The sequence below is a fragment of the Capra hircus genome, chromosome 27 (assembly GCF_001704415.2).
Source record: "Capra hircus breed San Clemente chromosome 27, ASM170441v1, whole genome shotgun sequence".
In the NCBI taxonomy this organism is placed as follows: domain Eukaryota; kingdom Metazoa; phylum Chordata; class Mammalia; order Artiodactyla; family Bovidae; genus Capra; species Capra hircus.
In genome coordinates, this window is record NC_030834.1 from 28,691,288 (window position 1) to 28,708,381 (window position 17,094).

Genomic DNA, 17,094 nt, shown 5'->3' on the forward strand with positions numbered 1-17,094 from the left:
ATGACCACACCAAAAAGCCACATGCTCAGAAGGGAGGGCCCTGTGGTTCCTCGTGGGCTCTTGATTATGGAAGTTAGAGGCTTCAATTCTCTCAACTTTTTTTTATTAGACAATGGGTACCACACAATTTATCCAAAGTGATAGAAGAAATTTTAGTTGGTGAGTTTTATTAACATACCACAAATACAAAATGTGCGCAAGTTGTTCAGTGTTTAAAAATATATTTTTCTAATCTAGAGAGCTCAAAACTCTAGGGAGGTGAAATAAATGATAAAGATTATAATTCCGTATTTTAGAAAGATGTGATGCAAACAAGTCAAAGAGTCCTTAGCTCATTTAGTAATGAAAGGGCTACAGTTTCCTTCCTCGTGCCTCTTGCCCCGGAGTCCCTTCTAATGCATCACACCATGATGTTCTAAAAGAAAAATTACATATATAGAATCTATCTGGAGAGACTCAAACATTTTTTATATATTTACAGCTTAAATATTCAGTAACAAATGCTTAAGTAATTCTTCATGTCCTGAATATTCATTGAAAGGACTGATGCTGAAGTTCCAATACTTTGGCCACCTGATGCAAAGAGCCGACTCATTGGAAAAACCCTAATTAATGCTGAGAAAGACTGAGGGCAAGAGGAAAAGGGGACGACAGAGAATGAGATGATTGGAGGGCATCACTGACTCAAAATGGACATGAGTTTAAGCAAACACAGGGAGATAGTGGCGAAGGACAGGGAAGCGTGGCATGCTGCAGTTCATAGGGTCGCGAAGGGTCACACACGACTTCGTGAATGAACAAGAACGATAATTAAGTGTTCAAGGAAAATCTGAAAAAAATCCGAATTGAACAAATTTAAATAGGTTTTTCTATGGAAAGATTTGTCTGAGCCTCTAACATGTTAAAGCTCAATGTTAATTTTATTTACCATCTAAATGTTTATTAATGGGAATTGTATTTTTTAATATAAATGCTCGTTGCCGGCTGTAAATAAACCCAATCTCGTCTGGGTACATTTTCTTTTTTAAGACACATTGGATTTGATTTTCTAGTTTTTGAATATAAATTATTTTTAGAATTTTTACACCTATATTATAAAGTAAAATTGATCTGCACATTTTCCTTTTACATGGCTTTTTTGGGTTTTGATATAAAATGAGTTGGATATTCCTTCTTTGTCTGATAATTAAGAAGAGTTTGTTAAATTGAAAATTAACTTAAGGATACTCTACATTTTGAACATTTGGTAGAAATCACCTATATAATCACCCGATTCTGCAGTCTTAATTGAAGATTTTTATTACTTATCTGTTTTTTGAAGACTTATTTAATTATTTTAATACTTACAGAATTATTCACGCTTTTAATTCTCTTTAGATCTCTTCTACACATTGTATGTTCTCAGGAATTTGGCCATTTCAACTCAGATTTCAGAATCATAAGAATATAGTTGTTGATAGTGTTGCTATTATCTTTTTAATTTCTCCTTAGAGGAGGGAGCTCTTTTCACTCATAGTGTTATTTGTTGGTCTCTTCCTTCTCCTGATCTTTGTGGGATTTTTATTTTCATGTATTCCAATTCTGGATTCTGGGATACTTCATCTGACTTTCGTGTTTCTACAATATTTTCCACAGTTCTAGTCTCTCCTCTGGATTATGAACACCAGCATTCTGCGTGGTCCTCCATCTCTCTTTCTCCTTGGGCTGGGATTTCCCTGATTCATTTTGGATCAGACACTTCCCACTATTGCAGGAATATGCTCTAAGCCAATCCTGTCTCAGTCAGAAAACACACTCAGGATGGAACCAAGCAAGTCTCTGAGTCTCGGGAGCTATTGTCTATCTTCTCCTGACTTGTCTGCCCCTCACGCAGTAGCCCGGCCTCTGGAGCTTTGAATTCTCTATGATGCTATCACCTGCGCCTGGCCAAGGTTCAGACCCTCCCGTGCTTCCTCCTGGCCTTCATCAGCTTAGCTATCATCCAGGTTTGGCCACCCCTGACACCCTCAACCTTAAAAATAGCCCACTCCATTCTCTTTCTCTATTTTGCCCCCCAACTTTTTGTGTTTGTAAGGGGGTGTGAGCCACTGAGACAGAGACCAGATGAGTCCAGAGGGGAAAACGGAAATGGACAGGCCCTGGGAACGGGTGCTTGAAAAGCGGTCTCCTGACACTGAAAGTAACAGTCTGAGGCTGAGACTTGGGATTGGCTGTTCTCTCATGTCAATCTTCTCATGGAACATTATCAGCTATCATGTCTCTACTGGGCCTCCCAGGTGGCTCAGTGGTAAAGAATCCTGCCAATGCCAGAGACATGGGTTCCATTCCTGGGTCAGGAAGATCCCCTGGAGAAGGATCCACGGAGCTGCAAAAGAGTCGGACACGACTGAGCGTCTGAGCGTGGTATATCTCTTCTTTAAAGTAGGTTGAATCATTTTAATATAAAAATGAAAATTTTAAATGAAACAATCTTTTGAAATTTTCTGACATATTTTAAACGGATTTTTCGTTCTGCATCATGTACTTTCTACCTAATCTCTGACATGCCACTCACTTATATCTAAGAAATATGAGATACTATACTGCCTGGTGACTGGATAAGCCTCTCTGGCTGTCTGTGTGCCCAGAGTTCCCTTATGATTTTCTAATGCCTGCACTTCATCTTGATATGGCTTAGTACTCATGTGACAAGAAAAGTCAGGCTGTTTATTTCCTTGCCCTTGACATCATTTTGTCAAATGCTGATAGCAGATGTAAATATGCAAATGCCCTAACTAAAGTGACTGTGATAGTTACTCTGTAATTTTTTCCCCATTTTTTTCCATTCACAAGTTGGCAAAGGATCTCATCAGTCAAAGCCTCAGAAAGAAAATTCTCTAATTCTTTTAAACTGTTTAACAAAGGCTATGTCATTTTTAATCTCCTATGTGGGGATCAATGCTAAACGGAATAAACAGATACTCTCCCTGAAGAAAATTGATATCAAATGCACCTAAAAATTCATCTCTGGTTTGGTATAATCATTTGCTTAATTATCACCATCTTCAGGGCTTTTTGAATTAGAGACAAGACCATAGTGTGACAGAGACTATAGAAGGCGCCCTTTGTTCCCTGAGTTAAGGGCCTTTCCGCAGTCTCTCCCCCTCTTATTTGTTACATCTAACAATCGGGAGGTGAACGTGCTTAATAGGCCTTGTCTCTGAAAAGCTTCATTTCTTTTTTCTGAAGGAAGCTATAGCTTTGGACTTGTCTCCTCATGCACTCCACCTTTTGACAGCACTGAGCCTTCATTTAAGAAAGAAGTTTAATTAATGCCCTTGGATATACTGTTAACCTTTGAAATGGTTTCCTGATGCATGGAGGCCCTTTCTCTCCTGCCAGGAATTGATTTTAGAAATGGCCTGCCTCCTTATGCTTTGAGATTCAGAGAAAGGAAGAGACCATGCGAAGTGTAGCAAGGCTGGTATAAGAGCCCCATGAAGTACAGCGATGAAGCGTTTGCATCTGTATCTGGAAAATACAGATCACTGAAAATGTGGGAAATCCGCTACAAAGAGAGATGATGGTCTTATGAACAGGTTATAATATCATCCCACTGAAACAGAACCACAACACTGAAAACACAAGGCAAGTTTCAAAGAAACTAAAGAAAGGCCCTCAAATTTCTAGTAAGATAATAAAGTGTTTTTTTTTTTTTTTTAATGGCATAGACGATGGAGACACAGAGTGGGGAAGGAAGGACACAACTTTTAGGCTAGGAAATTTTATTGTATTTTCCTGGCATGGCTCCCAGAGTCCTTGGCAAAGAAAAAGGATGCCAAAGAGTTATTCTTCAGAGGCTTTTTTCTGTTAATGTAGTTATTATTCAATGTACAGTTGTTTAATGGGACAGATGTTATTTAATTAACTGCTATTGTAGAAAAGTGATTTTTTTTCCCCAAAGCGGAAGCAGTGTTTGGGGGCAAAGGGTGTGGTGAGAAGTACTGCAGAAGAGCCTTCGTGTCTGTGCTTGCTTACTCCAATAGTAACTCTTGGTATAATTAAACTACCATGGCCCTCAATTTGATCTGTGCGTCAGGAAGATTCCCTGGAGGAGGAAATGGCAAACCACTCCAGTATGCTTGCCTGGGAAATCCCATGGACAGAGAAGCCTGGTGGGCTACAGCCCACGGGGTCACAAAGAGTCAGACGTGACTTAGTGACTAAACACACACACACACAAACACATACGTGTTTCCATGGTAGCGTAGTCAATGGAGATGCCACAATTTTGTCATCTTAATTACCACCTTCAGGAGAAGGCCATATTGGTTTTTTTGCATGGAAGTTACCAAAAACACAATCTGCCGCTGATAAAAAATAAATGAAACTCTGTTCTCAGTTATATTATTATCACTTCAGTTTTTTTGAACTTCACTTATGAAACCTATTTGTCTTCTATATTAATGATACAGGTTGCTTATTGAATTAATAAGGACCAAGCAATAAAGATCTGAGGAGAATTTGGAGCCCACTGGACTATAAAACAATCCCATTTTCTCAATCAAATTGCTAAGTGTTACACTATCGCCTAATGGGAAATACCACTGCACCGTGTTTCCCCTCTAAAACCAAATTAGGAAACACGGGTACGCTTGAGGCTATGTTACATACCCTCACAGGTTTAGCTGACATGGCACATTGTGAGGAAAATGTTGAAAACTGGCTAGCAGTGACGAGGCCAGTGCCTCCAGCCCCATCAGTCCTCACTAACAGGGAGCCACAGCAGAGCCCTTCTGGTAACCAGGTCACTCCTCTGCTAGTGAGGACCACTCAGCCAAGTGCTATTCTGGCATACGTTCACTTGGCACTGTCTGTTCAGTGGAGTGCAGCCCCAGAGATGTGGCCTGGCCAAAGGCTGTTCACATGTGGTTCTAAGAACATTTGAAAGCCAAGTGAGTTACACCCAATATCTTATTTCTCTGGTATGGCTACAGAACAATAGTGTCCTGGAACATAAAACTTTTGGCTCTCAGTAAAAACAAGATTTTATTCTTCCCCAAGTGTTCCCAGATTTTATTCTAGTAGGTACTAGAGGGGACTTCCCAGCAGCACTAGTGGTAAACAATCCACCTGCCAATGCAAGAGACGCTAAAGACACAGGTTTGACCCCTGGGTTGGGAAGATTCCCTGGAGTAGGAAATGGCACCCCACGCTAGTATTGTTGCCTGGAAAATTCCATGGGCAGAAGAGCCTGCCGGGCTACAGTCCATGGGGCAGCAAAGAGTCAGACATGATTGAGCACACACACCGAGTAGGTGTTTAACACAGGTAGATTGAAACTTCAGGCTTTATCCTTTCAGCTGAGTCAGCAAATACTTTGCACACTGACCTTTAGGCAGCAGTGCAGGGCTCATCCATCTGCGAAGGTGTGACACTGAATAGGAAATGGAGCTGTCCCTGGGGCTCTCACGGAGGAAGGGAGTTTTTCATTGTGGCCTATCATTTGTTCGTAGTACAGGCTCGCTTCAATATGAACAAAGTGTTCATTAGGAAAATTGAAGAATGAATGACTTACAAGACACTGTGGATATAAATATTATGCCCTTTTTAACTGACAAGTGAAATGAGGCCAGGAAAGATGAAGTACAGTCGTGCAGGCCACACGGTCAGTGACAGAAGCATACTTCAAAAGTTTTGCTTTTGAGTCCCCGTCAGCATTCACCTTCTACATCAGGGGCTGCTTTTCCTTCTCTTGGCTTCAACGTTGACTAATTGGGGTCCTTTGAGAAGAAATTTCTTTAAAGATAGGAGAATTGAAGAGTCCTCAGGAAACGTTCTCTTTCATAAATCTTGATTTCAAATTAAGAGAAGCTACTATGAAAGCCAGAAAAAAAATGAAATGTGGTTAATTAAGCATGTAAACTAACCAAAGAGATGCGTAGCCAGGTTAATAGAATATTAGCCGTCATGGCCGATTTGTGAAACTTTAAAATTTATATGACAGAATTACAAATGAGGCAACAAGAATTACCTCTTTTTGCAGTGATGATGGTGTATGAAAGGCAGGTACATGCCAAAGACACTGGAATATAATTTAGGTTTCTAGCTAACATCCTTCATACTCAGAAAATCTACAAAATGCTTTCAAAAGAATGATTTAAACAGACAGGGAGAATGAACACTTTCTCTAAAAATATGTCTCTATGTTCTAAGCATATTTCCACAGCCTTAGTACTGGAATGCTATTCAGATGACAAGTTTATGTACGCACATATAACAAAAGATTCATTGTTGAAATGCACCAAAATTAGAGACAGAACTGAATCTCAACAAAAATTAGCCACTTTTCTATATAAACCTGGCATTTCTAGGGATAGGTTCATATTTGTGATATATTTGATGCCATCTAACAAAATTCTAAGAGGGAATGGCAAGCCACTCCGATATTCTTGCCTAGGAAATCCCATGAACAGAGGAGCCTGGTGGGCTACAATGCATGGGGTCGCAAAGAGTCAGACACGACTTAGTCACTAAATAACAACAAAATTCTACCTATAGGCCTTAACACCCAAATTCCCAACCCACTACGATACCACAGCAATGGTCTTTATCTCCACAACTAATTCTTCATTTCTTTTTACAGTCCTTTGCTTAAATATTGTATAGAATAAGAAACTATTGACAAAAATAAACTAAAACCAAGTATTCTAGGGTCAGGTGAGGAAGAGTGGAATTGAATTTTTATGATCCACTTTACCTAAAAACCATTTAGGAGCCACTTAATCATGTTTGTTCAGCTTTCAATCCATAAGCTGTGTTAGGAAATATCTCATAGAAAGAGGATGCATGAAGGTCTGGATAACAGGGGTCAAGTGAAGCCATATTTCCCTCCATCACTGGGAAAATGACAACAGTGACTGCAAGATCCAGGTTGTCAACAAACCAGTGCTTTTAGAAACCTCTGCATAAGCATGAAAGTTCACACGCACATGAAACCCATACATAGACCATCCCTCGGAAGAGTTGTCCTCTTGGTCCAGAGGACCCACGTTCGGTTAGACCTGAGAAATACCACAAAAGCTCATAAAAACAGAACTTCAGAATTACCCTGAAATATGTCTATAAAGACTGTGATTCGAACTTCCCTGGTGGCCCAGTAGTTAAGAATTCGCCTGCCAGTGCAGGGGACACAGGGTCAATACCTGGTCCGGGAAGGTTCCAGATACTGCGGGGCGACTAAGCTCACAAGCCGCAAATACTGAAGCCTGTGCCCAGCGTAGAGCCCATGCTCTGCAACGGGAGGAGCCACCACAGTGAGAAGCCCGCACATCGCAACTAGAGAGAAGGCCCTGCTTGCCGCGACTGGAGAAAGCCCACGAGCAGCAATGAAGACCGAGCACAGCCAAAAATAAATAAATAAAAAATTTTAAGAGTATGATCCCACTTTCCTATAGTTTATACTAGGATCCTACTTGCTCTAATGTCCATTCTTACGCTTCACTTCCTTCTCTGTGTTCCTCATGCCAAGCAGAGATATACAATTATCTCTGAGAGTCCCCGGTTCTAGACTATTTCCTTGGGGGGATGAAAGGAATGAAAAATGGACAGTGACAAAGGACAGAGATATGTCAATATGCAGTAGACATATTGTACTATGCACCAGCCAGTGTTATTGACACTGAAACAGAGCCACACAGCATTTCATACACAGCAACCGCAAATCCCCATGTTGCGTATGCTCTGCGAGTACAGTCATCTTGGTCTTCAAAAGTCTCTGTGTGATGTTTAGTTCCTGTGGGCTAGTTCTATCTAAAATCTCTGAATTTTACTCATGAAACTGATAACATACACTATTGTATTCTATAAAATGCTTGTTGTTTAGTGGAAGCCAAATTCTGTGAATATCTTATGTTCTTAATTCTCCTTGTTGTTGCTCAGTCACTAGGTCAGGTCTCACTCTTTGTGACCCCATAAACTGCAGCATGCCAGGCTTCCCTATCCTTTAGTATATCCCAGAGTTTGCTCAAACTCATGTTCACTGAGTCAGTAATACCATGCAACCATTTCATCCTCCGCCACCCCCTTCTCCTTTTGCCCTCAATCTTTCCCATCATCGAGGTTTTTTCCCATGAACTCATGTTGGCTCTTTGCATCAGATGGCCAAAGCACTGGAGCTTCTGCTTCAGCATCAGTCCTTCCAATAAATATTCAGGGTTGATTCCTTTAGGATTGACTGGTTTGATTTCCTTGCTGTCCAAGGGACTCTCAAGAGTCTTCTCCAGCACCACAAATTGAATGCAACAATTATTTGTCATTCAGCCTTCTTTAATGGTTTAACTCTCATGTCTGTACATGACTACTGGAAAAACCATAGCTTTGACTATAGGGACCTTTGTTGCAAAGCCATGTCTCTGCTTTTTAATACACTGTATGGGTTGGTCATAGCTTTTCTTCCAAGGAGCAAGCATCTTTTAATTTCACGGCTACATCACCATCTGCAGTGATTTTGGAGCCCAAGAAAATAAAATTGGTCAGTTTCCACTATTTCCCCTTCTATTTGCCATGAAGTGATGGGACTGGATGCCATGATCTTAATTTTCTGAATGTTGAGCTCCAAGCCAGCTTTTTCACTTTCTTTCAGCCTCATCAAGAAGCTCTTTAGTTCCTCTTTGCTTTCTGCCATTAGAGTGGTATCATCTACATATCTGAGGTTGTTAATATTTCTCCCAGCAATCTTGATTCCAGCTTGAGGTTTATCCAGCCCAGAATTTCACATGATGTACTCTGCATAGAAGTTATATAAACAGAGAGATAATATACAACCTTGCTGTACCCCTTTCTCAATTTTGAACCAGTCAGTTGTTCCATGTAAGGTTCTAATTGTTGCTTCTTGACCCGCCGACAGGTTTCTCAGGAGACAAGTAAGGTGGTCTTGTATTTCCATCTCTAAGAATTTTCCAGTTGGTTGTGATCCACACAGTCAAAGGCTTTAGCATACTCAGTGAAGCAGAAGTAGACATTTTCTGAAATTTCCTTGCTTTCTTTATGGTCCAATGGATGTTGACAATTTGATCTCTGGTTCCTGTGCTTTTTCTGAATTCAGCTTGTACATCTAGAAATTCTAGGTTCATGAACTGCTGAGGCCTAATTCTCCTTGCCCCATAACAAATAAGTGTCTATTTCCTTGAATGCTCTAGCTTTGAGCACTTGAATTCTATTTATCTTCTACCATAGAAGGCTGACCTACTCTCCTTTCCTGAATTAGGTTTTAATATATATATATTATGTTCATAATTCCAACTTTAAGTGCTAAGCAAAGGAAATTCTATATGAATATACACTTTGAAACCAAGCCTTGTAGTATTACAATGTCTCCAGGGATTTATTTGTGTATAACAGCTAACTACAAAGTAAGGTTAGAAAGGGAAGGTAGATTATTGGAAGAAGAAAGATTTATTATTTTATCACTTTAGTTATATATTTTTCAGCATCCAAATGACATTAGTCTCATGATTTTAAAAAGTAGCAAGTAGTAAATAATACATTAGGAGCATTTGAGAAATTAAAAAGATCTAGTAGATAATAACTCTTTAAAAACTCAATTTAATGCCTCTAGAGCACTTACGGTTGGATTAATCAGACAATTTTAATCAGTATATTCAATATACATTATTAACATATATTTCTTCAGGATTAACATCCATATTTTGCAATTAACACATACAACATCAGCATTTACAATCTGTCTGGTACCCCACTATTAATATTATGTGTAACCTTTACTAAAAAGCTCTCATCTCAGGGTTTCCCTGTGGCTCAGCGGTGAAGAATCCACCTGCCAGTGCAGGAGTCATGAGTTCGATCCCTGATCCAAGAAGGTCCCACGCGCCGTGGAGCAACTTCAGCCCATGTGCCGCCACTGTTCAGCCTGTACTCCAGAGCCCGGGAGTTGCAACTGCTGAGCCCATGTACCCGCAACTACTGAAGCGCTCACGCCCTGGAGTTCATTTCTCACAACAGAGAAGCCACCGTAGTGAGAAGCCAGGACACTGCAGCTAGAGAGTAGCCCCCATTCGCCACAACCAGGGTAAGGCCCACACGTCAGTGAAGATCCAACACAGACAAAAACAGACAAATAAAGAACTCGTCTCACGTAAAAATGCTGTTATTATTAGAAAGCATGCAGGAATTAGAAATTAAAAAGAGGTAGTAATGTGTATCTTTACCAGAGCTCTTGACATATTTCACTGAAATCATAAATTCATATTCTAGGCATTATAAAAGTTTAAATCACAAATTTCCATGTCTCTTTTTTCACAGCTCTTTAGATGATATGATAAGCTCCTCAAAGACAGCGAGTCTATTTTATCTGACATAGAAACTGGGACTACGTCTGGCGCAGACTGTGAAAGCAATAATGTTCTTGCTAAACTAACTTAAACCAGTGGGTAAAAGGTTAATTATCGTAAGTAGAGGTGGTAAAACATATCAGTATAACGAAGGCTGAGTGCCAAAGAATTGATGCTTTTGAACTGTGGTGCTGGAGAAAACTCCTGAGAGTCCCTTGGACTGCAAGGAGATCAAACCAGTCAATCCTAAAGGAAAATAACCCTGAATATTTATTAGGAGGACTGATGCTGAAGCTCCAATACTTTGCCCACATGGTACGAAGAGCTGACTTGCTGGAACGAAGAGCTGACTCACTGGAAAAGACCCTGATGCTGGGATTGAGGGCAAGAGGAAAAGGGGTTGATAGTGGATGAGATGGTTGGATGGCATCACTGAGTCAATGGAAAGAGTTTAAGCAAACTCCAGGAAATGGTGAAAGACAGGGAAACCTGGCGTGCTGCAGTCCATGGGGTCACAAAGGGTCAGACACAATTTAGCAACTGATCAACAATGCATCAGTACATTCTGGATGAATGGATGGATGATGAATGAATGAACAAACTCTAGAAGCAATTTTGCTTTTGTTTCCAACTGTCCCATTAAACCTAGCTGGTACTTATAGTCCACCCCCTGCCCTTGGCAGAACAACGAGGACATTTGTACAACTCGTACGGTGATGTAGATAATAGAAAGGCCCATGAAAACTTTAAGTAATGAATACAATCTCAAGTAATGTAAATTTCCTTTCCTAGGTAATATTGAAAAATTCTGAGCTGATTCAAGTGAAAGTTCAGTTCCTCCCTCAACCGCAGCCTGTAGCTAGCAGTGGAGGTGAAATTCCTTGCCTGTTTTTACCAGACGGGGTTGGAGGAGGTTGGATATAAAAGTGACGGGAACACTCATGCTCTTCACATGACCACTGCTGTCACAGGTCTGCTTCCTGCTTTTCAGCCCTTGCACATGTTTTAAGGCTGACTTCCTTGTGCAAGTGCTTGTGTGTATTCTCTGATGATTCCTCTGCTGGGCCCCTCCACTTGCCACTCCTGTGCCATGGGTAGTGTCTTTCCTTGAGTCTTCAGCTTTGAAAATCACACATCAGCTTCTGTTCCTGGTGGTACACCTTTTGTCCAGTTACCACTTGGGTCCCTGGTAGGAAAAGCCCTCGGGCAAGATTCGTTTTGAAATGGCATCATCATGACATCCTCTGGCCGAGTAGCCACACCTCTGTTGACTTGCACTGATGGGGATTCATTTTCTTCCCAGATACAGAGTTCTTTTCTTCCACACAAACCGCTTTGACTTTCTTGAGCATAATTGTGGTGCTATGGCCTTTTAACCACAAACTTGTCAAGTTGTCCCTAAACATATCCCTTAATAACCTTAAACGAAGGGAGTGTGACTCCTTAAGGGGAGTGTGGTTCCTGATGCCTTCTCGACATAGAAATTTTCCCAATTGTTACTTGACAAAATCGTGTCCCAATCTTACTCAACCTTTCAATATTTTATCTTGGTGAAGAGTCCCTGGAAAGAGACTCGAAATCATGTAACCAGTTCACAAATAAAAAGTTTGAACTTTATTTAATCATTTTCATCTTCCAGTTTAATAGTCTGCCTGGTCATTAACATAGAGCCAGGGATGGCAAATCAATTTCAACCCCCATGCCAGCTCTGCTCCAGTAATGGAGCACTGAATAGAGGAGATCTAGGCTCCAGGGTGAGAATGTCTTTATTGATTAGCGATGCCTGCAAAGGGAGCAAGGGTAGAAGACGGGGACATCCCTGTGCCAGGCAAGATCTGTGAGGGCAGATACCCTCATGCTGGTCCTGCTCAGGCTATATTTCCTCTCCTAAAAACATGCCTGGAATCAGGTAAATTCCTGTTAAATGTGTTGAATACATGAATAAGAGTGTATATATGTAAATGAGTGGCTATATACAGATATAGTTAAATCAATTAAATATGTAATATTTTGTTATTTTTTATACATGATGAATATTTAATAAGCTAAATATTATTTAATACACCATAGTACAAGTTCAATTGCTTTTTCTTTTTTGGCTGTGCTGGCTCAGCATGTGAGATCTTAGTTCCCCCACTAGGGATTGAACCTGTGCCCCTGCTTTGGGAGCACAGAGTCTTAAACACTGAACCACCAGGGAAATCCCATCAATTACTTTCAACTAATCGTTTCTTATCTTTATAAGAGTAAATTATAAAACCCTAAGGCAATAAAAGTCCCTGAGGCATAATTAAAGATATAAACTTGAATTCAACTCAAATGATAATTATGACAATTTTAATATCTCTTTCAAAGAAAAGCTTAAACATGGCCAATTACTGGCTATGTTATCATATAAAATATGATTTTAAATAAAGTTAATTTGGGTTTTCAGAGTGTGTTAGTACACTATCATCTAAAAAAGAAAATGATAGAGATAAAAGTTGGTAACTTTTCATGACTTGAGGTATATATTGTTTGATAATGATTGGTAATTATTGCCAGGTGGGGCCTTAGTTAAAGCTAGACAAATACTCCTGTAATAAACCATAATGAAAAAGGATATGAAAAAGAACATATATATGTGTATATGTGTGTGTGTGTGTGTATACACATGACTGAAACACTTTGCTGTGCACCCAAAACTAACACAAGTTTGTAAATCAACTATACTTCAATTTTTAAAATACAGATTTAAGACCAAAAAGAGCTAGAACATCTTAAAACTTAGGTGATGGCATTCCCCTCACAGCCTCCTTACCCCTATCTAGTGACTTCCTACTTACCTGTCCTAGACAACAGATCGGGGACCTCTGGAATAGTAACCCAATGCTGCCCATCATCAGAGTCACCACTGTTCCTAACACACTGTTAAATATAACACCAGCCTTCCCTGTGTACAGAACAGCCCTCCACAAGGGGTACCCACTAGCCTGATTCTAGTTTATTTTTCCTCTCCATCTCTGTGGAGGTCCCTGCATGTCTCACAACTGAGAAGAAGCAATGCAATGAAACAGAATGTAGAGCAAACATTTTATGATACTTGATCAAGTAAATACAATTGAAGACTAATTCATACAGTTCAGTTCAGTTGCTCAGTCGTGTCCAGCTCTTTGCAACCCAATGAACCACAGCATGCCAGGCTTCCCTGTCCATCACCAACTCCCAGAGTCCACCCAAACCCATGTCCATCGAGTCGGTGATGCCATCCAACCATCTCATACTCTGTCGTCCCCTTCTCCTCCTTCCCTCAATCTTTCCCAGCAGCTCTTTGCATCAGGTGGCCAAAGTATTGGAGTTTCAGCTTCAACATCAGTCCTTCCAATGAACATCCAGGACTGATCTCCTTTAGGATGGACTGGTTGGATCTCCTTGCAGTCCAAGGGACACTCAAGAGTCTTCTCCAACACCTCAGTTCAAAAGCATCAATTCTTCAGTGCACAGCTTTCTTCACAGTCCAACTCTCACATCCATACATAACTACTGGAAAAACCATAGCCTTGACTAGATGGACCTTTGTTGGCAAAGTAATGTCTCTGCTTTTTAATATGCTGTCTAGGTTGGTCATAACTTTCCTTTCAAGGAGTAAGCATGTTTTAATTTCATGGCTGCAGTCACCATCTGCAGTGATTTTGGAGCCCAGAAAAATAAAGTCAGTCATTTTTTCCACTGTTTCCCCATCTATCTTCCATGAAGTGATGGGACCAGATGCCATGATCTTAGTTTTCTGAATGTTGAGCTTTAAGCCAACTTTTTTTCACTCTCCTCTTTCACTTTCATCAAGAGGCTCTTTAGTTCTTCCTCACTTTCTGCCAAGGGTGGTGTCATCTGCATATCTGAGGTTATTGATACTTCTTCCAGCAATCTTGATTCCAGCTTGTGCTTCTTCCAGTCCAGCATTTCTCATGATGTATTCTGCATTGAAGTTAAATAAGCAATATACAGCCTTGACATACTCCTTTTCCTATTTGGAACCAGTCTATTGTTCCATGTCCAGTTCTAACTGTTGCTTCCTGACCTGTATACAGGTTTCTCAAGAGGCAGGTCAGGTAGTCTGGTATGCCCACCTCTTCCAGAATTTTCCACAGTTTATTATTATTATTCATACAGCACAGCCCTCAAATGTCAAAGGAGAATATCAAATGGAACATATTTAATTTCAACAGTATTTACAGTTGCCAGGACATGAAAACAACCTGCTGTCTATTAATGGATGAATGGATAATGGATGATTATTCCATCATAAAAGGAGGAAATCTTGCTATTTGTGACAACATGGAGGGATCTGCAGAGTATTATGCTAAGCGAAGTAAGTTAGACAGAGAAAGGCAAATACTGTATGGTTGCATTTACATGTGGAATCTTAAAGAAAGAAACACCCAGATTCATAGACAAAGAGATCAGATTGGTAGTTACCATAGGCAAGGGGTAGTAAGTGGTAGAAATGGGTACAGGTGATCAAAAGGTGCAAACTTCTAGGTACAAAATAAATAACTACTGAGAGGCACAGTATGATGGCTATAGTTAACACAATTGTATGGTACACTCAAAAGTTGTTAAGACAATAAATCCTAAAAGTTCTCATCACAAGAGGGAAAAAAAACATTTTGTGTACTTAGACAAGATGATAGATGTCTACTAAACTTATTTCAGTAATCATTTCAGATGATACATAAGTCATGCTGTATGCAAACTTCTACAGTGCTGTATGTCAATTATATCACAACAAAACTGAAAAAAGTAAAAATATAGAGGAAAAGTTTTTAAAAAAGAGGTATAAATTATGCACAAAACTTAAGAATTTTCTTAATGTAGAGAAACTGTTACTCCAAGAGAATTTACAGAAATACTATTAAAAATAATATCAGATACCAGAAAAAGGAACATATTACATGTAAGTAATTAACTGTGTAACTGCTCTGTCTACACGAGACACTGTTGACCGTTCCCGATCGCGATGCACAATGACTCCTCATCCACGGCATGTGTTAAATGATGTTACTTCTGAGAGGGAACTTCTTTGGATTACCATTTAAATAATTTAGATTCTGGAAAATATTCACACTATAATTCCTCTCAAAGTGCAAGAATACCTTCCATTAGACTTCATGATGAACATAGTAAAGCTTTTAAAAACACCTCAAAGTAACATTATTCAAAACTCAAGTTGAGGTTATTTACAGGAAGCACTTCAGTATGGCTCTTTTAAGTTTGCAGCTGCCACTTGGTTGAAATGTGAATGACCTCCAGACCTGTAGCTATTAGTCAACTGAAGACAGTTTCCCAGAAAGCTAGATTAACAAAGCACATCCTGTTAGGTTTTGCTTCGAAGGTTGAATCTTCACAGTGAAAAGAAACAAACTTCAGAGATAAAATGTAAGACGACTTTACCCCAAATTGCAGAATCCAAAGGTTACCATTACTTTCAGTAAAAAGACTAGCCTCTTTCCCCCTCTGCTGTCTCGGTTTTCTTCTACTGTTTTACAGAATTATTCTAAAGGTGTTACTATTCACAATCGTCTTTCCAAAATATCTTTGTCGAAGCAGGTGACTGTACCTTTCTTCTGAAATTTAAACATTTTCATGACTGTGGTCCTGAATGTCTTCTGAAATACTTCTATTCCCCTAAATTCAAACTATCTTATCTACTCTCAAGTTGATCTAGTGTTTTTCTTGTAACACATTATTCCCCTAAGAGCATCTTGGATGAGAACTTGAGAAAGGTTGCTCAGTATCACTTTCATCATATTTTAAGCTCAGTCCTACTAATCAAGAATTGGATGGTAAGTGCTTCCCTTTAGACACACGTATTAAAACATATAATATTTTTAAAGACCCAAGTTGCAGCACAGTGGAGTTGGTTACTCTGAAAGTCTTCAAAATCAATGTCTGGACAAACCATTTATAATCACATACAATCATTAAGACAGGACAAATCACATTAATTAGGGCTGTGGATGTCATCAAATCAGCAAAGTTTCAATTTGACTAATTCACTAATAATCATGCAACTATAATTTGGGCTCTTTTGGAAATTTTCATTCCAAACTAAAGATGAAAGTGCAGAGAGAAAAATAAATAAATAAAAACAATCTAACATCCAAACTGAGTTCAACACTGCTATCAGAAGCAGTATAGGGAAGAAGTAAGGCGGGGAAAGTGCTGGGCAAACAGGAGACTGATTCCTCGACTCAACTCGCTACTGTGTGACCTTGAGCAAGTTATTTAAACATTCTGTGCCTCACAATACTGTTCCTCTTCTCTGCTCTGAGCAGGGAGAGACCAATGACCTTGCTTGGTGTGGGCCATCTCTTACCTGTGGAGGTATGTGCCTAGGGCTACTCTTCAGAATCATAGGACACTTTTCACCAGTGTATCTCATCTTTGGGGTCTCAGACACAAAATGAGATAATTCAACATCCTGTTTCAGTGGACTCACTGTTATAATTATTTTGAATGTACTTATCTTGCATTCCTGTGGCACTGTATCACACATTATTTATTCTATTTTAATTTGAAAAAAATCAAACTTTAAGTTGTAAAAACCATAAAGAAATAACCCATATACCACTTTCACCAACTGTAAACATTTTGCTACATTCTATCTCTCTCACACATATATATGTATATATACATGGTGTGTGTATGTATATGTGTGTGTGTTTGCTGAATCATTTGAGATTAACTAGCACATTTCACGACCCGAAGTACTTTAACATGTCTC

At 39.6% G+C, this 17,094-nt stretch overlaps 1 long non-coding RNA gene across 2 annotated transcripts in view; it reads right to left on the minus strand.

Moving 5' to 3' along the window:
• The window catches only part of LOC102185059, a 141,576-nt gene that overhangs the window by 97,154 nt on the left and 27,328 nt on the right, over positions 1–17,094 (minus strand). The gene's annotated exons all lie outside the window — the stretch shown is intronic.